Source organism: Bubalus bubalis, chromosome 5 (genome assembly GCF_019923935.1).
Source record: "Bubalus bubalis isolate 160015118507 breed Murrah chromosome 5, NDDB_SH_1, whole genome shotgun sequence".
NCBI lineage: Eukaryota > Metazoa > Chordata > Mammalia > Artiodactyla > Bovidae > Bubalus > Bubalus bubalis.
In genome coordinates, this window is record NC_059161.1 from 110,482,245 (window position 1) to 110,494,630 (window position 12,386).

Genomic DNA, 12,386 nt, shown 5'->3' on the forward strand with positions numbered 1-12,386 from the left:
CTGGATCCTATCCTTCTTTCTAACTTCTCTCTTTGAAAACAAAGCCCTGTCACATCTGTCATCTGATTTAATCCTCACCGCAGTCTTGCGAGGTAAACATCATTATCCCAATTACCCAGATCCGGAAACCGAGGCTCAGCGGTATTAAGTGACTTGCTCAAGGTCACACAGCGATCGAGTGGAGGGGGCCAGGGCTGGAAGTAGGTCCCCTGACACTTGGAGCACCAGGCTGGCCGCTTCCCTCGCAGGGGACAGGTGACAGGCAAACTTTCGAGGCTGAGACAGCGTTCCAGAGAGCTGTGCAACCCTGGGCATCACCTTTGGACCTGATTCTCCCAGAGCGGCTTCAGCTCCCTCCTCCCAGAGCTGGAATGAATCTCTCCTGCTTGGTCCTTCCTCTCTATTTCATGGCAGTACAGTCCCCGCTGAGAGATGGGGGCTGCCAGGAGGAGAGTGTCGCCTCCCACGGAGCCCAGCTCAGGGCCCGGTGCCTGGCGCAAGCTCCATAAACCTGTGCTAAAGTGCAGTCATGTCTCTGACCCGCATGACAACCATGGGACGCTGCGTGGGCACTGATAGTGATGGGTGACTACTGTTTGGAGAAGGGGCCCAGAGAAGTTAAGTGACTGGCCTAAGGTCACAGAGCCTCTTCTGAGGTTCGTGCTTGTGGACGCTCGAGGGTTTCAGGCCCCTGCTGCGCCCTGCCTCTCCTCCCTGGACAAACCAGAAGGGGCAGGGTGCTCCCTGGAGACCACCTGATGGGTCCCTGGTCTTCTCCCTGGGGAGGGGCTGGTCAGTCAGTTCTGGAGGGCTGAGGAGGGCTGAGCTGTGTGTTTGCTCAGTGAATGGATGACGGGGTCGTCAGGTGAGGGCTGAGGTCTTCATGCAAAAGGCCTTCTTTTTCCAATCTCCAGAGGAAGTCCATCCTCCCACTCGGGCCCCAAGTGAGCTTCTGCACCTCTGGGCTTAGGCAGCAGGCCACAACTAGAGAAAGCCTGTGCTTAGCAACGAAGACCCAGCACAGCCATAAATAAATCAATCTTTAAAAAGAAAGAAGCTCCTGGTGGCTCAGACAGTTAAGAATCTGCCCGCAATGCAGGAGAACTGGGTTCGATCCCTGGGTCGGGAAGATCCCCTGGACAAGGAAATGGCAACCTACTCCAGTATTCTTGCTTGGACAATCCCATGGACAGAGAAGCCTGGTGGGCACGGTCCATGGGGTTGCAAAGGGTCAGACGTGACTGAGCAACTAACACTTTCCCCTTCTTTCCAGGAGGCTCTGGGGCAGGTAAGTATCCTGAGATGCATGTCTTAAGCCAGTGCCCCTGCCTCTCCCTTCCCGGCCTCCAGGAAGCCTGGTTCAGAACCATGGCCTGGCTGGTGCCAACCCTCAAGTTTCTATTGCTGAAGGGAAAAAACCCTTCGGGCTTCCAAGCAGCTTTCATCAGCCTCAGGCCTCTACTGTGATCCTGGCCCAGGGAGGAAGATGGCCTCATTCAACCCTGCCCAGCCTCCCAGGGGGCCTGGGTGCAAGCAGATGGTGGGTGTGGGCTGGACGATGAGGCCAGCCCCCCACCCCACCCTCCCCTTACCCCCTCATTAGTGCCGGAGGCCTCCGTGGTGCTCTGGGGCCAGAGAGCCACAGGGAGGCGGATGAGGGCTTGCGGTAAATGGGGGGTGGGTGTGACAGTGTGTGTGAGGGGATTTTATCTCTGTGCTTCGGGCCACCCTTCCAGCAGGGCTGGCCTCCTGCTTCCCCTCTCTGTTGCCTCCCCTCGAGCCGCCCAGGATGGAGGTACTCAGACTGAGCTCGCCGAGGGCCAGGGAAACTGGAAACGACCACCGGGAGCTTTGGTAACAGCATCGACACCTGGCCGTCCAGTCTCTGAGGCCTCCCAGGGTTGAGTTGAGGGGGCGGGATTGTGGAAATGGCCCTAAATCAGAGGCTGAAGTGGCGAGGCAGCCCCCTGTCCGGTTTAGTTTCCTCAGCCATCTAATGTGAAAGTACACCAGGGGATCTCGAACGTTCCTCAGCACTGACCGGCCTTGGGCCCGAGACAGTGGTTCTTTCTCACTGCAGTTTACAATATTCCCAGAGAGGTTTTTAATGTCCTGTCGCCAGGCTACACCCTGAGCAGCTGCATCCCCATCTCAGGAGGTGGACCAGAGCATCAGGGCTTTTTAAAGCTCCCAGAGAAGGGACGTCCCAGGTGGTCCAGTGGTTAGGACTCCATGCTTCCACTACAGGGTCATTGGTTCAATCCCTGGTCAGGGAACTAAGATCCCACAAGCCACGTGGTGCGACCAAAACCAAAAATAAATGCTCCCAGCGGGTTCTGCTGTGAGATCAGGTTTGAGAACAGGCTGTCTCTGGGCCTTTGCTCAGTGAACCAGCCTGTGATCAGGGCATGGAGAGCAAGGAGGCCTTTCTAAAAAGCAAGCACAGCGAGGCTGGACCCTTCCTTCATGCTGTGTTTATAATATCGGGTTAGAGGAGGGGAGAGGGGAGTGGGACTGTGTGGTGTGAGTGCATAGGCACGCTTGCACACACATACACACGCACACACACACACCCTCAGAATGGGCCCTGATTACATCTTCCCGAATAAGTGGTTATCACGCCGGTTATTCATGTAACCATGCATTATTGATCGGCCTTCGCCTCGGTGCACACCAGATGGGGTAGGAGGCGGTGCGGATGGGGCTGGGGTGGGTGAGGGTGGTGGGCGATGAGCGGGGGAGGCTTGGGGGCAGCGGGCTGAATAGAAATCAACAGTCCTTTTTCGCAGCTGTGGCTCCCGACGGGAGGGGACCTCTCGTTACCTCCCCATTCAGACCCGGCCCAGAGCTGGGGGGCCAGGCGGGGAGAAAGTCTCGAGCAGCCGGAGCCTGGAGCCTGGAGATGCATTATTCATCCACCGCCCCTCCTCCCAGGATTGGTTATTATCCTGAGCCACTGTAGAGCTTGGTCTCCTAATTTTTAATCACAGGGAAGGTGGAAGCGTTAGCCTTTTGTGATTAATCCGGAGATAAAAATAGTTGACTGTTGTGGTGTTGAGCTTGTTGTCAGTCAGGAAAAACTCATTAACTGTTGGGTGACTGAGGCCTGAGAGGACCTGATGGAACTCAGGCCAAGCTGGTGCCCAGAGCTGGAAATCAGCCCCGGGGGTCACACCGTGCCTGGGACGGGGGCTGGCTCCCGGGCGCTGCTTACGAAATGGACACATCGTATGAATTTCGCAGTCCTGGGCTGGCTCTTTGCCATTTATTCACCTGTCTTCCAGGATTCTGGCAGGCGGCTGGGGGCCTTCCTCCTTCCTCTGCCCCTCTCTGGCCACCCGCCCTGTGGGTGGTACTGGTTGCATCTCCCTGTGTGGGAGGGAGCCCCCGAGGACCTTCTCCCAGCTGTGCTGCCCAGGACAAGGGGGGACTTGAGCAGAGAGGCCAGAGGGCACATGCATGACTGGTTGCTCAGTCGTGTCCGACTCTGCGACCCCGTGGACTGTACCCCTCCGGGATCCTCTGTCCATGGGATTCTCCAGGCAAGAATACTAGAGTGGGTTTTCATGCCTTCCTCCAGGGGATCTTCCTGACCCAGGGATGGAACCCACATTTCTTGCATCTCCTGCATTGGCAGGCGGGTTCTTTACTACTAGCGACTCCTGGGAAGCCTGTCCTGCTCACTAAACACCGGATTTAAAGATAATGTGTTGATTCAGGTTTTTCTATAACATCGTATGAAAATCTCAAACGAACTTTCTGACCAGCGCGTAGACCCCCGCATGAATGTGTTACCTAGCAAGTTCCTTCGCACAGCAGTTCTTTAACTTGAGATGCTGGAGTTCCTTCTTTTCCTGGATCAGTCTTACTCAGCCCTTGCAAATTTAGCTAAGGGGTTACTGAGTCCATAGAGAAGATCCCCTGGCGGGGGGGATGGCAGACCCACTCCAGAATTCTTGCCTGGAGAATCCCATGGACAGAGGAGGCTGGTGGGCTACAGTCCATGGAGTTGCAGAGTCAGACATGAATGAGTATGATGCATGGAGGGTCCAGTCCATCTCTTTCTGCATTTCCTGGTTGGACCAGGTGACTGTTGTCTATGATCCCATAGCATCCTGGATATCATTCTCAGTATCCCACCTCTTCTATGGAAATGATCCAGATGTGTTTGTCTCTCGCTAGACTGCAGCCTCCTTCATCCTGGTCCTCGTCACCTGGCAGAGCACCTGCTGCTCCAGGGTGGTTTCATGCACGTTTGCTGAGCAGAACCTGGCTCGAGGCCACTGCTTCATAAGCGGTGCGATGTGTGCACAGAGTTATACAAGTTGACAACCTTCGCCCTCTTATCTGGAAAGTGAGGCAATCAAGATACCTGCAGGTTGTTATAGGATTACTTTTATGCTACAAAGAATGAAGGTGTAGCTTGATAGGGCTAGATAAATATTGAGGATCAGGTCCAGTTTTTGAAAACAATATTTAGTTTTGTTTCTGCAGATGACACCGGGCCAAGGGCTCTCTTGTTTTATTCTCGAAATAAAACCAAGTATCCTTCGGAACTGGAGAAGGGAATGACAACCCACTTCCAGTATTCTTGCCTGGGAAATCCCATGGACATGGGGTCGCAAAGAGTCGGACACAACTGAACACACACACACACATCATTCTAAACAGCTGCTATTCGGACTTCCACTTTATAGATTAGGAAACAGGGGCTCAGAGAGAGCAAATGACTTTGCTAAATAACACAGCAGGTAAAGGCTGGAATTTAGAACCAAGTTTGTCTGACCCTATGATATGTACACTCTACCAGCATCAGAGCGGCACACAGACCTGCCCGTAAAACTGGAGTTCTGCTCAAACCTCCTGCCTGGGTCCTGGCTCTTTATCTCAATGCATTCAGACCCCACATTCCCGTCCCCCAGCCTGACTTCAGAGGGCTCGATGGAGCACAGGCCTGGCTCCCGGTGTGTGCTGGAGAGACGTCCGCTAAGGGAGAGGAGGAAGGTTTCTGCCATTCACATCTCGCTTTGCTCACTTTTCCCATTCTGCCCCGTTGTCAGGTTCTGGGCTTCTGCCCCGTTGTCAAGTTCTGGGCCCTGTGTGATCCCCGCATCCAGAGGCCTCGAGCACATCGACGCGCCACCTGATGGCCAGAGTGCGGAACCACAGACTGTAAAGACAGATGCGCCGGTTTTTCAGAGTCAGCTTCTCAGGGCCAGCAGGCATTCGAAAAATCCACACTGAGTACCTACTGTGTACCTGGCCCTGTTTGAAGCAGCAGGGACGCAAAACTCCTGCCTAAGTGGAGTTTATATTCCAGTGGAAGAGTTAGACAGTAAATGGATAAATACACAATACAGTACGTCCCCTACGTATGAACCTTCCAGTTTCGAACTTTCAAAGATGTGAACGTGCATCGGGATCCAGCAAGGAACTGGAACCTGGGCCATCGGGTGTGATCACACTGCAGCCTGTCCTCCGTCTTCTGTTGCTGACGATCCTTCAGCTCTACCATCTCCCACCTCTTCTCCCTCCTCCAGCCAGTAACTCTTCTTGTCTGTTCACTCGAGGCCAGCCCCTGTGTGCTGGGGTGATCTGCTACCCTGCCTGCTTGGCCCTCCCTCCTCTCCCGTCCCCTCAGACTCTGTGCCCACGAAAGTGAGGCCATCACACTAGAAAGATGCAAGGGCATGTGTGTGCCCGCCTGACCCCGTGTGATCATCTCAACTGGGCATGGCCATATCACTGACTCGTAGAATCATTACGTTTGCAAAGACTAACCGATACGCTCAGCAGTAACCTACTGTCTGGGGAGTTCCTGAAAGACTGCCCAGAGCTCTGGGCTCCTGAAGTCACCCCAGCACTGGATCCTCAGCAGCGAATCTGTCTGCTCCACCCCAATCCTTTCTACCTCCCTGATGGACGGTGACTGGCTCCATCTCTGCTTCTCAGTGTCCACTGCTTCCCGCTGCTCCAGGGTAAAACCCAGTTCCTCCTCATAGAGCCCAGCCAAGGCTTTCTTCAGCTAGGCCTTCTCTCTTCAGCTTCCTCCCGTGCTTTCTCTGGACAGGTCCGTTCACCTGTCTGCAAGGATACCCTGGCCTTTACAACTACATGCTTGGTGAAGTTCCCTCTGCTGACAGTGTCTTCATCCTGAGATGTAACTGGCTGGGATCCTGTCCTCTTTCCAGCCCAAAGGCCACCTTTGCCTGGTTAGCTTTGGTCATTCTTTTTATTTTTTTTTTGGTCACACCGTGCAACATGTGGGATCTTAGTTTCCCAACCAGGAATTGATCCCACACCCCCTGCATTGGAAGCACAGAATCTTAACCATTGGACCACCAGGGAAGTCCTGGTCATTATTTTCTATCACCTCCTCCAGGAAGCCCTCTCTCAAGCTCAGCCCCAGCCCTAAGACCATGTGCTACCTCCATGAGCTTATGTGGCTCTTGGTGCCCTTGGCCATCCCACAGCTGTGAGCTCTTTGAGGGATGGTCCTTGCTGGATTCTTCTTTCTACGCCTATACTCAGGAGAGTGTAGCTCAGAGCAAGCCTCAATACATCTTGGTTGCCTGGTGCCTTGCCTGACCCCACTGAGCAGGAAGCAAATGTCCACGCTCCCTTAGTACCAGCTGGCGCCCACTGCAGTTCCTGGGATGTTGATCTGTGGAACCTGATTCAGGTTCCCAACAGCTAAGAGGAGGGGTCTTAATGCATCTTTGCATTTATACCACCTCCTGGGTTATAACCTTGGATGTACTGATAGTAATATCAGTAGAACAAGAACATTGACAAATAGTAATAATGTAGATAATAGCTAACATTTCTACAGAGCTTACAACGCTTCCAGAACTCTTCCAGTGCTCCAAAAGTCATCATTTAATCCTTTCAACAGCCCTATACAAAGTGTGTGTATGTGTTCAGCCACTCAGACATGTCTAACTATTTGCAACCCACATGGACTGTAGCCCACCAGGCTCTGTCCTGGAATTTTCCAGGCAAGAATACTGGAGTGGGTTGCCATTTCCTCCTCCAGGGGATCTTTCTGACCCAAGGATCGAACCCGTGACTTCTGTGTCTCCTGCATTGGCAAGCGAATTCTTTAAAGCTAGCACCACCTGGGAAGCCTTGTACAAGGTCGACGCACTTACGTGTAGTTTAGAGATGAGGAAACAGAGGCCCAGAGGGGTCAAGTCACTTGCCCAGCATCACACAGCCAGTAAGCAGTGGAGCTAGGAGACATGTGGGATTGCCAGATTTAGTACATAAAAGTACAGGGCACCCAGATAAATTAGAATTTCAGATAAGCCACAAATAATTTTTAGTATGTTTATTTGAGGTTCAAATATAACCAGGCATCCTGTATTTTCTCTGGCAATCCTGTATGTGGGTTTATTAGATAGATGTAATTTGCTAAATGTCAGTGTCTTTTGGCTTCCCTAAGTGGCTCAAATGATGAAGAATCTGCCTGCAATGTGGGATACCTGGGTTCGATCCCTGGGTTTGGAAGATCCCCTGGAGGAGGGCATAGCAGCCACTCCAGTATTCTTGCCTGAGAATCCCCATGAACAGAGGAGCCTGGCAGGCTACAGTCTATGGGGTCGCAAAGATCTGGACAGGATCGAGCGACTAAGTGCACGCACAGTACAGGTGTCTTTACCTCCTCTTTGGATCCTCCCCACTACAGTCAGGTCTGCCTAAAGGAGATTTGGGTAGGATGCAAATAGGGTCTTTTTAAGGGATGTCATCCATGGAGGTGGCACCATTGCCCAGACACATTTCCTGGGAGGATGGAGGCGGAGGGACCAGGGGAGAGAGGCCTGGAGGCTGTGTTTTAGCTCTATCCCTGCCCCAAGCCTGGGGATGCCTGGACTAGCTGAACTCAGGGAATCGTGACCCCTGTGACCTGCAAAGGTGAAGCGTGCCTCTCCCCCGGAGCTCTTGATAAGCGGGGAAAAGACGGGAGGCAGGTGCCTTGCTCGGCTCCTGGCTGCCTGGTGGTGGGCAGGTACTTCATTCTTTGGGCAAGATAGCGTGGATGGCATAGATATGACAGTCTCTGTTTCACAGGGCCGGGTGCTGATGACCCGCGTGAAGAGGAGTGCCTCGTCCCAGAGCTCAGTACCGCACAGGGACTCAGCCCCTGTTAGCTGCCCATAGGATCACTGTCTGCCCAGTAAGCCACTCCACGTGGACAGAGAGCAGCAGCTGACGTGAGGTCACTGCTTCAACCTCTTGTTCTGCTGCCTCTTTGTTCTGCACCCCAGCCTCGGCTCCCAAGACGGAGGTCAGCACCTCCCCGCAAAGCAACGACAGCACGGGGGGACGAGGAGAGGTGAGAAGCTGGGACGGGCAGGGATGCAGATGCTGCAGGGACAACGTCAAGCAAAGCCACTTGCCTCCCCCTCAAATTAGGCAGGGTGTGCACTCTTGTTTCCTTCCCATTAAACCCTGAAAGGGACTGAGCCGTCTCATCAGCGAGGAGCTGCTGTGGAGGAGACGGATGTTCATTAACCCCGAGCAAACAAGTGAGTCACAGGATGTTTGCCAAGCAGGGGGATGGGGTGAGAGAGCAGGAGGGCTCGGACAGCAGCTCCATGTAGCAGAGGGTGTGCGTATGTCTGTGTGTGTGCACATGCGCGTGTGTCTGTGTGTGTGCGTGTGTGCACCTGTGTGTGTGCACATGTGCTTGTGTCTGCTTGTGTGTGCGCCTGTGTGTGAGTACACGCACCTGTGTCTGCTTGTGTGTGTCTGTGTGTGTGCGTGTGTGCGCCTGTGTGTGTGCACATGCGCCTGTGTCTGCTTGTGTGCGCGCCTGTGTGTGTGTCTGTGTGTGTGCGTGTGTGCGCCTGTGTGTGAGTACACGCACCTGTGTCTGCTTGTGTGTGTGTCTGTGTGTGTGCCTGTGTGTGTGCGTGTGTGCACCTGTGTGTGTGCACACGCGCCTCTGTCTGCTTGTGTGTGTGCCTGCATGTGTGCCTGTGTGTGTATACCTGTGTCTGTGTGTGTGCACATGTGCCTGTGTCTGCTTGTGTGTGTGCCTGCATGTGTGCCTGTGTGTGTATACCTGTGTCTGTGTGTGCACATGTGCCTGTGTCTGCTTGTGTGTGTGCCTGTGTGTGTCTGTGTGTGTGCGTGTGTGCGCCTGTGTGTGTGCACATGCGCCTGTGTCTGCTTGTGTGTATGCCTGCATGTGTGCCTGTGTGTGTACACCTGTGCCTGTGTGTGTGCACATGTGCCTGTGTCTGCTTGTGTGTGTGCCTTTGTGTGTGCCTGTGTGTGTGCACATGCGCCTGTGTCTGCTTGTGAGTGCGCCTGTGTGTCTGTGTGTGTTCTATGTGCCTGTGCCTGTGTGTGTGTTCACAGCAGGTGGCTGACGTGTAATGGTGTGTCGAGGGCAGGTGGGGGTGCACGTGGGACCCTGGGGACAGGTGCGGGGGGACATCCCTCAAGCCACCTGGGAGGTGTTTTGTCCCGAGGAGAAAGGGACTTTTCCCTTTCCAGCTTGGCTCCTGTGCAGATGGCCCCAGGATGGCGTGAACGCCCTTCTCAGGCCCATATCTGCCTCGCAGCGTTCCCCAAGGCTCCCCAGCTGGCGTTGACCTTAACTTGAGTTTGGGCTTTGCCTGCTCCACAGAGCTGGGTCTGGGGGGGAAGTCTGGCGTGGTGGAGGGGTTGATTATATATTGGTTTAAATCTTACAGTGATCTCGTGCCAGTGGGCCTCGTAGCATCCTTATTTTACAGATGGGGAAGCCGAGGCATAGCCTGGCAGACCACCTGGGACAAGTCGCACAGTTTATGAGTGGGGGACCCAGGGCTCTGGCTCAGGCCGCTGAGGGCCTGGCTACCCTCACCTTGCTCTCCTAGCCTCAGTGCAGCCTGGCTGCTCCCGTGTGGGATGCTGTCTCTGTGTGCTCTGCCCTTTCACAGAGAGCCCTTTCACAGCATCACGGAGTCCGTCCTGAGCCAGTTCAACAATGCCCGAGGGACTTGAGCGGGTCTGGGTTGGTCCCATAAATAGAAAGCAGAACTGATATGGTTGGTTTTGCTACAGTCTCCCATCCAGCAAATCCACGTCCTCAAGAGGCTCTGTGGCAGACAGAGAACAAATATGTGGGCACCAAGTGGGGAAAGAGCAGGTGGGATGGGTTGGGAGATTGGGATTGACACCTACACGCTGTGTATGAAACAGACCATTAAAGAGAACCTACAGCACAGGGAACTCTACTCAGTGCTCTGTGGTGACCTAAATGCGAAGAAAATCCAAAAAAGAGGGTATATATGTGTGTGTGTGTGTGTGTGTGTGTGTGTGTGTATACATCTATATGTATATATAGGCTTCCCAGGTGGTGCCAGTGGTAAAGAACCCATCTGCCAATGCAGGAGACATAAGAGACGTGAGTTTGATCCCTGGGTTGGGAAGATCCCCTGGCATGGCAACCCACTCCAGCATTCTCGCCTGGAGAACCCATGGACAGAGGAGCCTGGCGGGCTGGAGTCCATGGGGTCCCAAAGAGGGGGACACGACTGATGCGACTTGGCACGCATGTGTATGTGGAGCTGATTCACTTTGCTGCACAGCAGAAACTAACACAACATTGTAAAGCAACTATACTCCAACAAAAACTAATTAAAAAAAAAGAATCTGTGGCTTCACTAAGGAGGGAAGTAAGGCCAGTGGAACCTTCCTGACTAATACTTGTAGCTTCAGGAAATTGAGGGGCACGGGGGAGAGGGTCACCTTATTAAGGAGCTTAAAAAATAAACACACGAAATCACAATAATTGGCTTTTAAATGGGGGATTAGGAATACTGATTTTTGCATTATAAAACTGTGTGTTTGTTCCCATGGTAGCTGGCTGAAGCAGTGTGGAGAAGACGAGAAGACAGAGAAGTGATGAAGACAGTTTGGTTTGGAACACAGGGCCAGACGGGCAGGACGAGAGGATGAGAAGAGATGAAGCCTGGTGATGGGCAAGACACCCACTTGGGAAGCAAGATAAATGGGAGCAGAGAAAAAGAGAAAACACACTGTCCCTTGTCATGGGGAAACCGTAAAGCCAAGTGGCAGCATGCCAAGTGGGCAAAAAAGCACAATGCTTTCTCTGGGCTTCTTGCCACCAAAATTCATTTCGGGGAATCCCAGAAAACCACTAAACGTACCTTTCAACTTTATGCAAATTTATCAAATCCACTATTTGCCAGCATCCTAAGAGAAAAAAAGTCAAAGTCTTTTTCTACTCTGTTTTTGAAAAAGCACAAGCCTCTAAATTCGAAAAAGGGCAATTCTTTTTGAATTCATTACAGAAAGCATTTCACTGCTCATCCGAACTTTAGCATTATAGATATTTTTGAAATCTCCTATCTTCCTCATTTTTCACAGAGAGAGCCCACATTTCTCCACAGAAATTGGTGAGCATTGCCTTGCATTTTATACGGAGAGGGTGCATTTTATAGGCGAACATTCCTGCTTTAGGATCTGCCAGGGTGCCGCCATGTGGAACGGGAGAAGGCTGAGCCCTCTCTGCAACTGCAGGGAAATCAAGTCACGCTCATCCTCACCCTGGGGAGAGTGTGGATGAGGGGCAGCACAGTAGACAGAGACCTGAGGATGCTTAGTGGGGAGGCCTGTTGGGACCAGCTCCGACGGGGAAGAGGGAGACAGGACTGGACAGAAGGGCGTCTGGCCATGGGGGCGGCACCTTGGAGATCTCAGTGGATCCCAACAAGAAGCAATGATGCTGCGCGGGGGGCCCTCCGGCTGTCCCATCCCAGAAAGGCAGGCTGGCTTCTGCCCTGAGGGGGCCAGTCACTGGGGGAGGGCTTCCTCCCTTTGGCCACAGGTAATCCCCAGAGGGGGCTCAGCAGAGAGCTGGCCACCCCACAGCCTAGCAGTTGGGGGAAAGGAGTTCTTCCATCCTGAAAGGGAGACTCAGGCTGGCCCTCACAGCACCCACTGCAGGGGGTGCGCCTGGGCAGGGCTGCTCATCACTATAGTGGGAGTGGGACTGGGGCTGGTTTTGGGCCTGGTGTGCTCTGTATCAGAATACTGCCCTTTTGGAGAAGAGCTGGGTGGTTTGGCCAGAAGAAGATGTTGGCTCTACTCTGTGCTCTGGGTTAGATTCTCCAGGGCAGGGAACGATGCCCCACTTGCCTCTAGTCACCTCTACACTGCATTTGCTGGGGTTGGTGGGCTGGGTTGGTGGGCTGGGTTTGGGGCTGCCAACCCCTGTCTCTCCAGCCCCAGGGAAGTGGTATGGGGGTGAGGAGTGGGCACCATCTTTGCTCTCAGACCTGGGAGCGTCCTCACTGGGTGACCTTCAGCAAGTTTGTAAATTTCTGAGCTTCAGTTTCTGCATCTGTAAAGTGGAGCTACCACGGGCT

General features: G+C 53.5%; 1 protein-coding gene and 1 long non-coding RNA gene across 4 annotated transcripts in view; one reads left to right on the forward strand and one right to left on the reverse strand.

The window, feature by feature from the left end:
- KIRREL3 (kirre like nephrin family adhesion molecule 3) overlaps positions 1 to 12,386 on the reverse strand; it is a 607,178-nt gene that overhangs the window by 41,903 nt on the left and 552,889 nt on the right. The gene's annotated exons all lie outside the window — the stretch shown is intronic.
- On the forward strand, positions 1,211 to 11,177 carry LOC123333793. The gene is made up of 3 exons (XR_006551361.1): positions 1,211 to 6,212; positions 8,071 to 8,335; positions 10,858 to 11,177. It is a non-coding gene; the product is annotated as an uncharacterized LOC123333793 (long non-coding RNA).